Genomic DNA, 12,399 nt, shown 5'->3' with positions numbered 1-12,399 from the left:
GTCAAATATATATTTCTATACATATTTTGACCATCATCTTCCAATCCTTCAACATTGTGATCAATGTCATATGTCTTTATTTGTTCCACCATGAACCTGGAAAAAGCACAATCTCAGCTCTCTAACTTATCCTTTCAATCTGCCCAATAATCCTCTATAGTGGTGACATGCTTAATCACACTCCCAATTTATAGCACCTCTCTCACATATCCATTTGGATTGAACATGGGTCTCACAACCTCATATTCTACCAATTTGTCCTTATTCTTGAATGCCCTGAGCATGTTTTTTGCATTAGATCAAGACTCGCAACTATAAGCCCTAACCTTTATGGGGAATTCATAATCCTTCTTCCTTAAACTAGTGCTCGACACATTCACTTGGATAGCTTGTCTCACAATCTCTATTAGCATGATCATGTTGCTTGGGTATCTGGGTAGCTTCAAAGGAAATCCGTCAAAAGCTACAAGATGCAAATACAAGAAGGATGAGAATTGAATAAAGTAACTACCAAACTAACTGATGGATGCCATCACTTTTGGGCTAGACCTCCTCTCTGGGCATCCTTGGAGTTCCCTACAAATCCTCATTGTAAATGAATCATTAACTCTGACATACTTTGCATAGCTATTCTATAACTACAAGCATGGATAAAATTCATAACTTTTCACATCATTGAGGAAATTCTCTAGTCTGGGAAGGCCTGGCCACAATTACAGAGAGGCTAACATATAAATCAAGAAAGAAGACATATAGAAGGTATTGTAGAACTTTGTAGCACTGAGGGCTTTGAACAGATGCTCGCTTACCTCATATGCCCAATCAACATAATATGCATCTGACCAAATAATTTGTACCAAAAAGAAATATTGTTCTTTGAAATTGAGTACTTCTACCTCACCTTTTAATCGCTGCAAAAGAACCAGAATGTCCATGATCTCAGGCTTGAGATTGGTGCTAAAAAGAGTCTTAGGAACCTTACTTTTAGCTCCTTGTAACTTTTGGTACCAGGACCTCATAATTCCTTTTTCCACACCATTTTCTTCAAAGAGAACTCGAACATGGCTCCTCCTATTGTCAATTCAAAAAATTCTTCTCGCTTTGGAATCCAAAGGCAATTTACTATAGTTTGCCTATCAATTGAGATCAAAACTGTATGATCAGGTAGAAAAATTTGTTTAGTTTCTGGATTATAGTGGTTTATACATTCAATGATTAGCTCAGGAGCTTGAACTGCCACTGGAAACCCAACTGCTTCCACTAGCTTGCTTCCTTAGAGTTTCTCTGTTATAGGGTGAATTGGCTCTATCCTTAGCCCCCTTTAGAAATCTTGAATGTTGAAGAAATGGAGTGAGGTGTCTATAACACTCTGCAATGTTAACTTAATTCCATTGAGCCCATCAAAACTAGCAAATCTAGTTGCCAACTAATCTGAGATAGAGATGAATTGAAATATTGAAATTGAAAGCAATGCAAAGAGTAGAACTTGGCAACTACGAGAGCTTTGAAATCACTATTCAATTCAACAACATAATAGTTCAATAAAGAGAGCAGTAATTTGAAAATTTGTTATGTTCATCTCTATATAGAAATCCTTATTCACCCATTGATCTTCAACATCCGTGCCACACGAGTGAATTAAAGGATAAATCCATTAGGTTAGTAAATGCGAGGGTTTCTAATGGATTTTTCCATGTCTTTTCACTATTTTCATTGGCCCAACTATAACTTTCTTTTACTATAGACTTACTTTCCTATTTTTCACCAAGTTCCAGAAAATTAAGAATGGAGTACTCTATAAGGAAAAATCTGCTTAGCTAGATTTTGCATATGATACCTTCCCAAATGTGATTAACTTGCTTCGAATACCATTTTTAAAAATCTTGTGATTGATCTATGAGCCCAACATGCTTGCAAAAGTGATTTTGCAATACATATGGAAAATTGCTTTCTGGGGTTGAAAACCCACTAAGGAGAAGGTAACTTCTATCTTTCTACCTTTGCCTTTATTTTCACTTTACCCTTTAAGTTAATGTGGCTCTAAGCTTTTAAAAAACTCAAAAGGGCTATGAAATTGAAAAAGGAACCCACTTACTTTCTTTTCTCTCACAAATGCTTTTGTCAGAAAACTGACTTCATGGGTTGAAAGCCCGCCATGGAGAAGTTACTTCAAAGTTTTTTGCCAAATGCTATTTTGATCATTATGATGAATTTTGAGTGACTCCCAAGGTAGAATACTGCAATGTAGGGATGATCGATCCATAAAATAGTTCGTCTTCCTTGCTTTAGCTTGTAAACCTCATTCATTGATCCCTATGAAAAATCACCTTCATGGGTCGAAAACCTACCAAGGAGAAGGCAATATTGGATTTTTCACAAACTTCATTTTCTTTATGTGTAAACTATAATGAGCCATGAGCAAGTTCATCCTCGAAAATGACTTTGTGAAAATCATTATATGACCCAAGAATCTCTATCAAATAAGGTCCTAGACTACCCACAAAACTCATGACAACAAGGAAAACCCACCTGGTTATGTAATGTGGGGGAAGAGGAAAGATGAAAACTAGATTGAGAAACTTTTCAATTGGGAGGAAAGAACTAGACTTGGACATACCTAGACTAAACTAAGAGGCAAGATCATTTTCCACTTTGCAAAATGGGTACAGGATGAGAAGTGGGGCAACAACTAACTTTGAGTAGGGACTTGGGTTGAGCATACCCAAGCAAGGAACTCAAAATCTTTGGTTTTGCAAAGAAGGTAAAAGGTGGCAACACACAAAAATAAAATGAGGCAAAGAATAGGAAAAAAAAGAAAAGGAAAAAGACTAACTAGGAAACACAAAAAGACACAAAGATGTAGTAAGAAAGTGTGTGTGTGGAAGACCTAAGAAGGGGTCTTAATATTGTCTCCATCAAGATGAAGCTAGGTAGAAAGTGTAAAGAGAGAAACCACTAAGAGAGGGTGGTAGTGCATCTTCCAGGATCTTGGATGGGTGAGATGGCAATAGGTTGGTAGTTGTGTAACAACAAGAGGAATGGTGGATTTATGCAACCTTCATATGATAACCATTAATGCTCCATTGATAAGAGTATTTGAGGTGATTTTGAGGGCAATCCTATGTCCTTAAAGGAAAATATGATGGTGATAAAGGCATGAAGAGGCAAAGGAAAATGAAGGTAAAGATAAGGATTTTGATCTAATCTTTTTTCTTGTAGGTTATTGGTTCCATGTTACCAAGAGACTTGGAAACTTTTCAAAGTTGGGAGTATGGTGCAGGAGCACCTTAAGTACAAGAACATGAGAAAGTTAAGATTCCTTATTTGATATATTTAAATCCATTTGAGTAATTTATATTTTATTCAGGTCAAGATGTAAAGGCTATAAAGCCATTTTGTAAAAAATGTAAAAGTTGCATAAAAAGTTGTAAAATGCAACATTGAGAAAGTTGCTAATAATACAAAAATGATGTCAAAAAGGTATATGGTTGGTCTTGGGGATAGTTAGGAAGGTTTATAACTATCAAATGGTTATAAATACCATTTTATGGTCAAAAAAAATCAATTTGGAGAAGAGGAAATACTTTGATACAATTTTGGTGCATTATATTGTTGTTATTTTCATTGGTTTTTTAGTTTTAGCATTGTTTCTAGGCCTTGTATGGAAATGTATGACTTGTAAACCATGTAATATAGTAATGGATAGATATAATGATGAATAATTCTTCTCATGCTTTTGGTTTGGTTCAATTTATAAACAAATGAATAAGTTATGAGGTATTTGGTGAAAGTGGGTATTTGCAGATTTGAGATTTTCTGAATAGTCATGTTGCAGGATGTGGTACAGACACATTTTGGAGAATCAAGACCTCTAATAATATTCATTAGAAATATATGTGAACTATCTTTCATTTACAATTGGTTTTAATCATTTTCATATAGATTTGTGAATGTTATGAAGATTTGAGTGAAAACTGGTTTTTAAATATCCTCAATGTTGTAGACAAAGATTTGATCTTATACAATGATTTATGAATGGGAAAAATAAATGGCTTAGATATTTGGAAACTAGAATAAAAAATGGATAATGTGGAATTAGTTTGGGGTTATTTGGATTTTTTTTGAGAAAGATATTAGATTCTCTAGGCAAGGTTAGATGTTTTACTTCTAGTTTATGATAGAGAAGAAGACGTTTAGAACTGAAGTTATGAACAATGGAATCAGATATAGAAATCAGGATATGTGAATGGAGAAGAACTATTATTTTTGTATTAAAACATGTTTTATTTTTCTTCATGAGATGCCTCTAACAATGGAATTTATTTAACCATAGATCCTACTGATCATTTGGTTTTGTATGATGCTCTGCATCACCAACCCTAGTTCCAATAGGTCCCTCCACATGAATATTTTTGTACTTACCAAATGATTCAATAAATTCAAAGTCTTTAGTGGCTTCCTCATAACCATTTTCAGTGCCCACATGTCTAGGTACACCACATAAAGCACTTACAATTTCAGCAATCATGTCACTCTTCATCAATGTAATCTTAGATCTGAACTCTGCTCTCATCTTCTCTGAGATCCGTTCTTCTACAGTATCACTAATATTAGCAAATTCCCTAGTTTGCAATATTCTTGGAGGCATCTTACAAAATTTAAGAAAACCCTAAGCAACAAATCCACCAATCAAGAAGATCAGTTAGCCACAAGATCAACCTTCTTCAACCTAGGTGCTTGTGCAAATTGCCTCAGCTTGGGAAATCTATTTACACACTTAGGAACAACCTTCACTTTGATTACACTTGATGTAGTGCAAGGCAGGAGAATGTCCAAAGGATATGTCCTAATCCCAAACTATACAATTGCATAGTGGAAACACAATAGCAAGAAGAAACAACACAAGATCTGATACAAAATTACAATACTTGATTTATAAATAGATAACTGATTACATGCAATATGCCTAGCTATAAGGCCTTCCTAGTTATGGCCAAATACAATTAGAAAATTAAAAAATCATTTCTTTAAGATCCAACTTACAACTAATCTTAGCTAGTCTAGATCTATGACATAACAAAAATGTAGAAGAAAACCACCAAGGAAAATCTAAACTTGTCCTCACAAGCCTACCAAGCAATCTCCTTGTTTTCCAACCGTAGCCCTAGCTCTACTCTTCAAACTTCCAACTCCATAATGAATAAAATACTCACTAAGATCCATACTTATACTAATTTAATCCACAAGTCTTTCTAAAACACAAATTAAATACAAATACATAAATTAAATGTCACATGTTAGTCTGTAACAACAATTCAATGTCCAGAAATCAATATTCGAGTAAAATTGTGATATCTCCTAGCTGTGATTGAATTAAAACTCATGATTTGAACTATAGGTATAAATATAGGTCCTCTACAACTCCTTAAATTTTAAAAGGTTAATTTCCCAAGGAAGAGTGTGCATCCATCCAATGTCACCCATAGAAACTTGTCCCACAATCTACCAAAAATTGATACTGTAGGACAATTTCCATATCTCCCAATCTATAAAGAGTTAGAACTTGTGCACTTGATAAAAGGAATTAATCTAGGCCCTCTTCAATATTTGAAGTTTTAATCTTCTCATTCATTAAGGATAATTAGTTATGTGCTCTACAACAGGCTCTCAAAAAGCAAAAAAATACAATTCCAACAACAAGGTACAAATAGTTCAAACTTCAACTCAGTCCATCCAATCTCTATGAAATCATGAGGAAAGGTTCCCAAATTTGTCTCCAACACATCCCTAACCATGAAAATGTAACTCCATAAAAATCCAAGCTCGATGCTCCTCAACACTTAACCAAAATCCTTCCAAACATGTAGGATTGTAAGAAAGCCTAGGATGCACCTGTATCACCATGATAATATATAGGAATGAAGAAAGAGGATCTCCCATACTAATACTTCTTGAAGTGTCAAAGAAACCTTTAGGGGTTCCATTAATAACGAAAAAAAATTTAGAAGTAGAAATATACTAATAGATGAAGTTAATCCATTGGAGTGAGAATCCAAAAGCTTCTAAGGTTTTACATAGGAATCTCCAACTAACCATGTCATAAGCTTTTTGGATGTCCAATTTCATGAACATTCTTATCACTTTGTTCTTATTGGTTGAATGTAACATTTCTTGTATAATGAGTATTCCATCTAGGATTGATCTACCTAGAATGAAGCTGATTTGTTCTTTCGATATAATATTGGGAAGAATCAGTTTAAGCCTGTTTGCTAAATTTTTTGATAAGATTTTATAGATAGTGTTGCATAGAGCTATAGGTCTAAAATCCCCTGGGTTTTCAAAATTATCTATTTTAGGAATCAAGGTGAGAAAGGTGTAATTTATTTTAGACAGTAATGAACCACCATTTCTTGATGCTTCAATGGCTTTCCAAAGATCAACACCAATAATGTCCCAATTTTTTTAGTAGAAGAATTTTTGGAATCCATCTAGTCTTGGAGATTTGTCAAGGTTCATGTTGAATAGCAACAATCTGACTTCTTCCTAGGAGATAGGTTTGTTTAATGTTTTATTTTCCTCTAACATGATCCTTCTAGGTATAGCTTCAAGCATTTTTTTCTTGAGCTACCCTATTTGAGAAATCATAGTTATTTAATACGTTTTGCAAGTGACTCATAGAAACCTTAGCTATTTTGTCCGGGTTTTCAATGGTAGAACCCAATGAATCTTTTATTTTTAATATTTTTCTTTTGGCTCTATTATGAAGGGTGGAGTTATGGAAAAAATTTGTGTTTTGATCTCCTTCTTCTAACCATTTTTCTCTTGACTTTTATCTCCAAAAGACTTCTTTTGCCAATACATTTTCTTGTTTGGAAAGTAATTATTTTTCTAGATAAAAGCCATCATTATTCATCCCCTTTTTAATTACTTCTAAATTCAATTCTTTTAATCTTTCCTCAATCTCTAATTTTTCTTTAAATATATTATTAAAGTGTTCTTTGTTCAATTTAAGTATGGTTTCTTTAAGCATTTTCATTTTGGAAAAAAAAATGTACATTTTAGAACCTTTAAAATTACCTTGATTCCAACATTCTTTAATTCATTCCAAAAAAAATTTGTCTAAAAACCACATTTTTTCACACTTGAAAGGATTTCTAATAGGTTTAAAAGGTTTAGAGAGTTCAATTCTAACAAGATAGTGGTTTGATCCTACTATTGGTAGAATTGAGGATTGGATATCGAGATTTAGTTCACTTAGTTCTCCTTTAAGAAAAAAAAAAAATCCAGTTTCTTAGCTATATAAGAGAAATCTTTCCTTTTTTTGTTCCATGTGAACTTCCCATTATTAAGTAGGATGTCGATCAAGTTGTTAAGGTCAAACTAGTTTTTAAAATCTTTTGAAGCTGGGGAGGTTTGCTGAATACCACCAAACTTTTCATCTATATCTAAGATAGTGTTAAAATCACCACCTATGAAGATAATTTCATTACTATGATTATTGATAAATATGCTAATTTCATCCCATAAGAGTTTTTTTATCTGTGTTATAGACTGGGCCATAAATGTTTACTAAAATGAATTGTAGGTTAGATTTGATGCTTTTGATTGTACTGCTCATCCATGAGTTAATTGATTTTAATATTTCTAGAGTAACTTTCTTGAGATTCCAAATCATGCCTAAACCTCCTGAGGCTCCTCTAAATTCATGTAGGTTAATGTTCCAACTACCTAACTTCTTTTCTAGCTTGGTTCCTTCTTCCTTATTCAACTTTGTTTCTTGTAGTATAATTATTTCAGATTGAAATTGTTTTAGGTTATGCTTTAATAATCGTTTCTTACTAGGGGCATTTAAACCCCTAGCATTCTAAGTAGTGATCTTCATATTTCCTTAGGAAGGATCTTCCCCTTCACTAGATTAAGTAATTGACTAATTTTTTGCTACTCATTTTCTTGCCCATCAGCTTCTCTGAGTTCCTTAAGAGATTTCCTACCTCTTTCAGCTTTTATTTTTCCATACTTGGGAGAGTTTATCCCTTCTTGGTTCATCTAAATACCCTACTATTCTATGTTCTCATGTGCTTTAAATTAATTTTGGATTGTTTTCCTTCTTTTTCATCTTTATCTTCATTTTCCAGTTCTTGTGATATTTTTTCTGCAAGGACTATTTGATCTTCTATAAGTCTATCATCTATTAATAGTAACTTCCTAAAGCCACTTTCCTCAGAGACATTACCTTGAGCTATCATTGGAGAATCTATGGATATCTATAAGGCTTTGCTAATTTTTTCTTCACCCTCAATGATTAGAAAATCTCTTTTTAAGTCTTCAAAAGTGTAGTTTTCTCCACCTAGTTTTAAAACTCGTTGCATTAGATCATCTTTCTATGACTCACTGCTCTTATCTATATTCTCAAAGTTAAATACTTGAATTAGTTCCTCAGTTATCACTTCCAAATTATCTTTCTTAGTCTAATCTAGAGTTGTCCTTTCCAAGTCTTCAACTATTGCCAAGTCATTTTTTTTTTTTTTTTTGAAATTCTTGTGTTTAGGTTCTTTCTCTCTTGCTCTGGTTACTTTTTTTTTCCTTATGAACACTAGAGTTAAGATTAGGGGATTCAGCTCTTGTGGATGGAGTGTACCAAAATTTGGTGAATTGGTTTATTGTCTCTTTATTAGAGATTCTAGTTTCCTTCGCAAGTTCTTCTGTGTATTTCTAGGGGTTTCCATTTCCTCTTCTATATAATTAAAATTTCCTTGTTCCAGAGCTTCATCTATAAATAGGAGGTAGTTTTCTCTTTCTTTGATACTACTGACCAAGTTATCCAATGGCTTTTTATCTTGAGGTTTTGAATTTTTTCTGTATGATTTTTCCCCCCCATTTATTATTCTTATGTTCTTATCCTTTTTAACTTTCTTTGATCTTTTCTTGAATTTTTGTTGCTAATGACTATTCCTTGTCACCTTACTTTAGCCATATCTTGAGTAACTTTCTCTTTTTCTCTATTGAGTTGTTTGGGGTTTTGATTTACACAAGTCATCTGTATTTTTAGAATAGGACTAATTCTTATGCATTCCTCAAAATTTGGTAATTCAATAATTTCTTTGTTGTTTTCTAATATTGTGAGTTTTTCCTCTTCTTTGCTTTGAGATTCTTTCATTTTAGCCTCTTTTGTTATCTCTACTCCTTTCTTCTAAACTTTCTTGGGAGTTAGAAGTGGGCTACTTCTAAACTTTTTTGATAGACTTGACTTTGTTTTTTTATCTGATCTAACTACACCATTCTCAAATATTGGTTCTGCTTTCCCTACTGAATCTTGACAAATCTTCTAGTGACCTCTCTCATATATGGGATCCCTCTAATACTCTCTTTGATTCCTTATGTTCATCATAGGGAATGTATTTTTAATATCCATAGTTAATTGCAACTTTTTGAAAAAGATTTTCCTCTCATTGTCTAGTCTAATTATCTCTGAGATTTCACCTTTACATCTATGATAATTTAAATTATAGATTTCTCTATTTGTTATTACTTTAATGGGTTTGAATTTTGAATTGTTTACCTTAGATTTGATCAAAAGTTTGATGTTATTGGAATATTTGAAAGATGCATCCATTCTAATCAAATCACCAATTGAGGGCCCTATTTTCCTGATAATTTCTACATGCAATAATCCTAGTGGGAGTGGTTGGATGGAGATCCAGGTTGGGATTGAGAAGTTTAACATTTCTTCCTTTTAATCTAGTAACTAGTTAAAGAATTTCATAGTGTATCCTTTAAAATAATAGTCATAAACAAAGAGAAAATCTTTTTTGACATATTCATCACTATGATGAATGTATACTAATCTATCAAATGGTGAGAGATACTTACCTAGTTGTTGCAAAATTCCTATAGCCAATTGATGAGATTGATCCTTTCAAATTTTGGCCCATTCTAGAATGCAAGTAAACCAACATTTTGACACTCCTGCCAACGGTCTTCACGATCTTGATTACTAATAATAAGAAATTTATCCTTAGATTTTATTAAATTGGTTTTAGGAGCCAAGAGGGGTTGAACGTCAAGATGAATGGAATATTTGGATTCAGAGTTTCTACGATGAGGAGGAATATATGTCTTAGGTGTAGCAAAGGGAGAATTGAAGCTTTTGATCTTAGTTTTACTAGGGTGATCCTTATACAGGTTCGGGGGATCGATGAAGGAATTAGATAGAAAACCTATCTATTGATAAAAAAAAGCATTTTTATTTTTTTTTGCATATTTAGTGAGATTAAAAAATTGGATTCAATTATTGAGGCTTGTTCTAAAGAAAATGATCAGATGAATACTGTGCGATGCTAGGGAGTTGAAAAGTCTACGAGATTTATAAACAAGAATTTGGGGTTTAATCAAAGGTTTACTAATCTTCTCTAGTTTAGAATGGAATGAAGATACTTGATTTGAGACTAAAGTGGATCGAATGTTGACATTTCCATCCGTTGTTATCAAAGTTTTAAATCCTATCCTCTCTGCATTATTTTCCAGAATTTCTACTAGAGTGGCTCCTAAATTTTTTAAATTTATTCATTTCACGTCTAAATGTTCCAATCCATTTTTCTCATCTAGGACTGAAAATAGGTTCGTTGTTTCTATAGTGTAATTGATCTTTGCAGGGAGATTGTTATTGACTAAGGGTGCATTAGTGCAAGTTCTCCCAAAAAAATTCCTCTACTTGCCACGGTTTCTAGATTCCAGCAATGAATGCGGTATTAGATGAACATAAGGTTTTGGTTTCTTCTCAAAAAACCCTAACTTCCCCACTTTCTAGCCTTGATTGAATAATCTTTTGTCTTTTATCGCAAATTTTGCATTTTTCACATTAATGATATATGCTTTGCTTGCCATTGTTGCCATTAATCATAATATAATTACCAAAGCATAAGAGTCTCATTAAAAAACTAAATTATAAAGAGTCAAATTGTTATCTATTATAGAAAAATGTTATGCTTCTCAAAAATAGAGTCACTATTTAAAAGCCAAGTTTTGAACAACATATCAGTTTTCATGGGAGCAAAAATAATTGAACCAAATCAATAAAATAAAATAAAATAAAAAATATATTTATAATCTACACAAAATACTAGAATATTTTAATTTACCTCATCTTCAAATTCTTAACCATTAAGTGAAAATTTGCATCTAAAAGTGATTTAAAATAATAATAATCATAGTTCAGCGTCTATTTAGGAAAAAATGTGTAACCCACTTTTGTGGGTCCATGCAACATGAACAAAGGTCACAATACTAACAACTTACTCAAACTCAAGGACATCATCATTTTAGAAAGTAAAGTCCTCCAAGATAACTAGGAGGGGGCGTGGGATGGAGGTGAATTAGTTATACTCTTAAAAAAATTCTCAATAGCTTTATCAATTCTAAAACATGTAAACAATAGATGCAACAACTATAGAAAGATAACCATGCACAATAACACGAGATATTTTAACTAGGGAAACCCTTGATTGGAGGGAAAACCCTAGTGGGAATGATGCCCACAAGATGATGTACTAATATAAAATTTCCTTGTGAAAGGATAGACCCTGTTAGAAGTCAATGAAATAAAATGAATACATGTGAGTCCCCATTATGAGACTTTGAATCCCTGTTAGGAGTTAACAAGATGACCAATGAACCCACTATCCAAATAGCCTTGGTACTATTCTTGTTGAATAATACAAGTAGGAGATAACAACTATCCAACCAAAAATTTGTCTTTCCAAATAGAAATTCCTTTTAAGTTCATTGTGCCTCAATTGCACCAAAATTTTTACTGCTCTTCACAAATTCTCATATCAAGCATGCATAATACATATTACAAAGATAAGAATGCATACCATTACATTCTATCCAAGGAAAATTTCTTCCCTTTATACTATTTGCTAAATAAAGTTATTGAGTAGGCCCAAGGGATTTCCTAATTTACAATAATAATATAGGACCACTTTAAGATATTAGAATACACGTTTCTTCACAATTTTACACTTTGTCAGAGATTACATGCAAAATTTTGGCTCATAGTTTTCATCACTTTACACTTGATGATATTTTGATTATGCCCTCTTAACCAAGGCATCTCTAACCTTTCTTTAACCTCCATCTAAGCTCACTCAGCCATATTCAATTTCTATTAGGAGATAAAATCAAATTACTAGTAAGTTCTTATATTAAACATTATCTGGAAATAGTCTAATGAAAATCCTTCATTAACTCTATATAGAGGTCATATTTCCATGTGTATGCTTACTTTAGAATATATCCTTAAGTGTGCATAAGCTGATCTCCAATCCTCCAAATACATGAAAGAAATCTTTCACCTCCACTCTACCAGTCTTCATGGAAAGATAACTATTTTTTCATCAA

The 12,399-nt window shown here is 32.8% G+C and overlaps 1 pseudogene; it reads right to left on the bottom strand.

Annotated features, from left to right (window-relative positions):
- The window catches only part of LOC149546912 (UDP-galactose/UDP-glucose transporter 4-like), a 30,771-nt pseudogene extending 29,752 nt beyond the window's left edge, over positions 1–1,019 (bottom strand).
- Between the last annotated feature and the right edge of the window lie 11,380 nt (positions 1,020–12,399).

Source organism: Cupressus sempervirens, chromosome 7 (genome assembly GCF_028749045.1).
Source record: "Cupressus sempervirens isolate cs-2001-9-10 chromosome 7, ASM2874904v1, whole genome shotgun sequence".
Lineage (NCBI taxonomy): Eukaryota > Viridiplantae > Streptophyta > Pinopsida > Cupressales > Cupressaceae > Cupressus > Cupressus sempervirens.
This window is presented reverse-complemented; position numbering and strand designations above follow the sequence as displayed.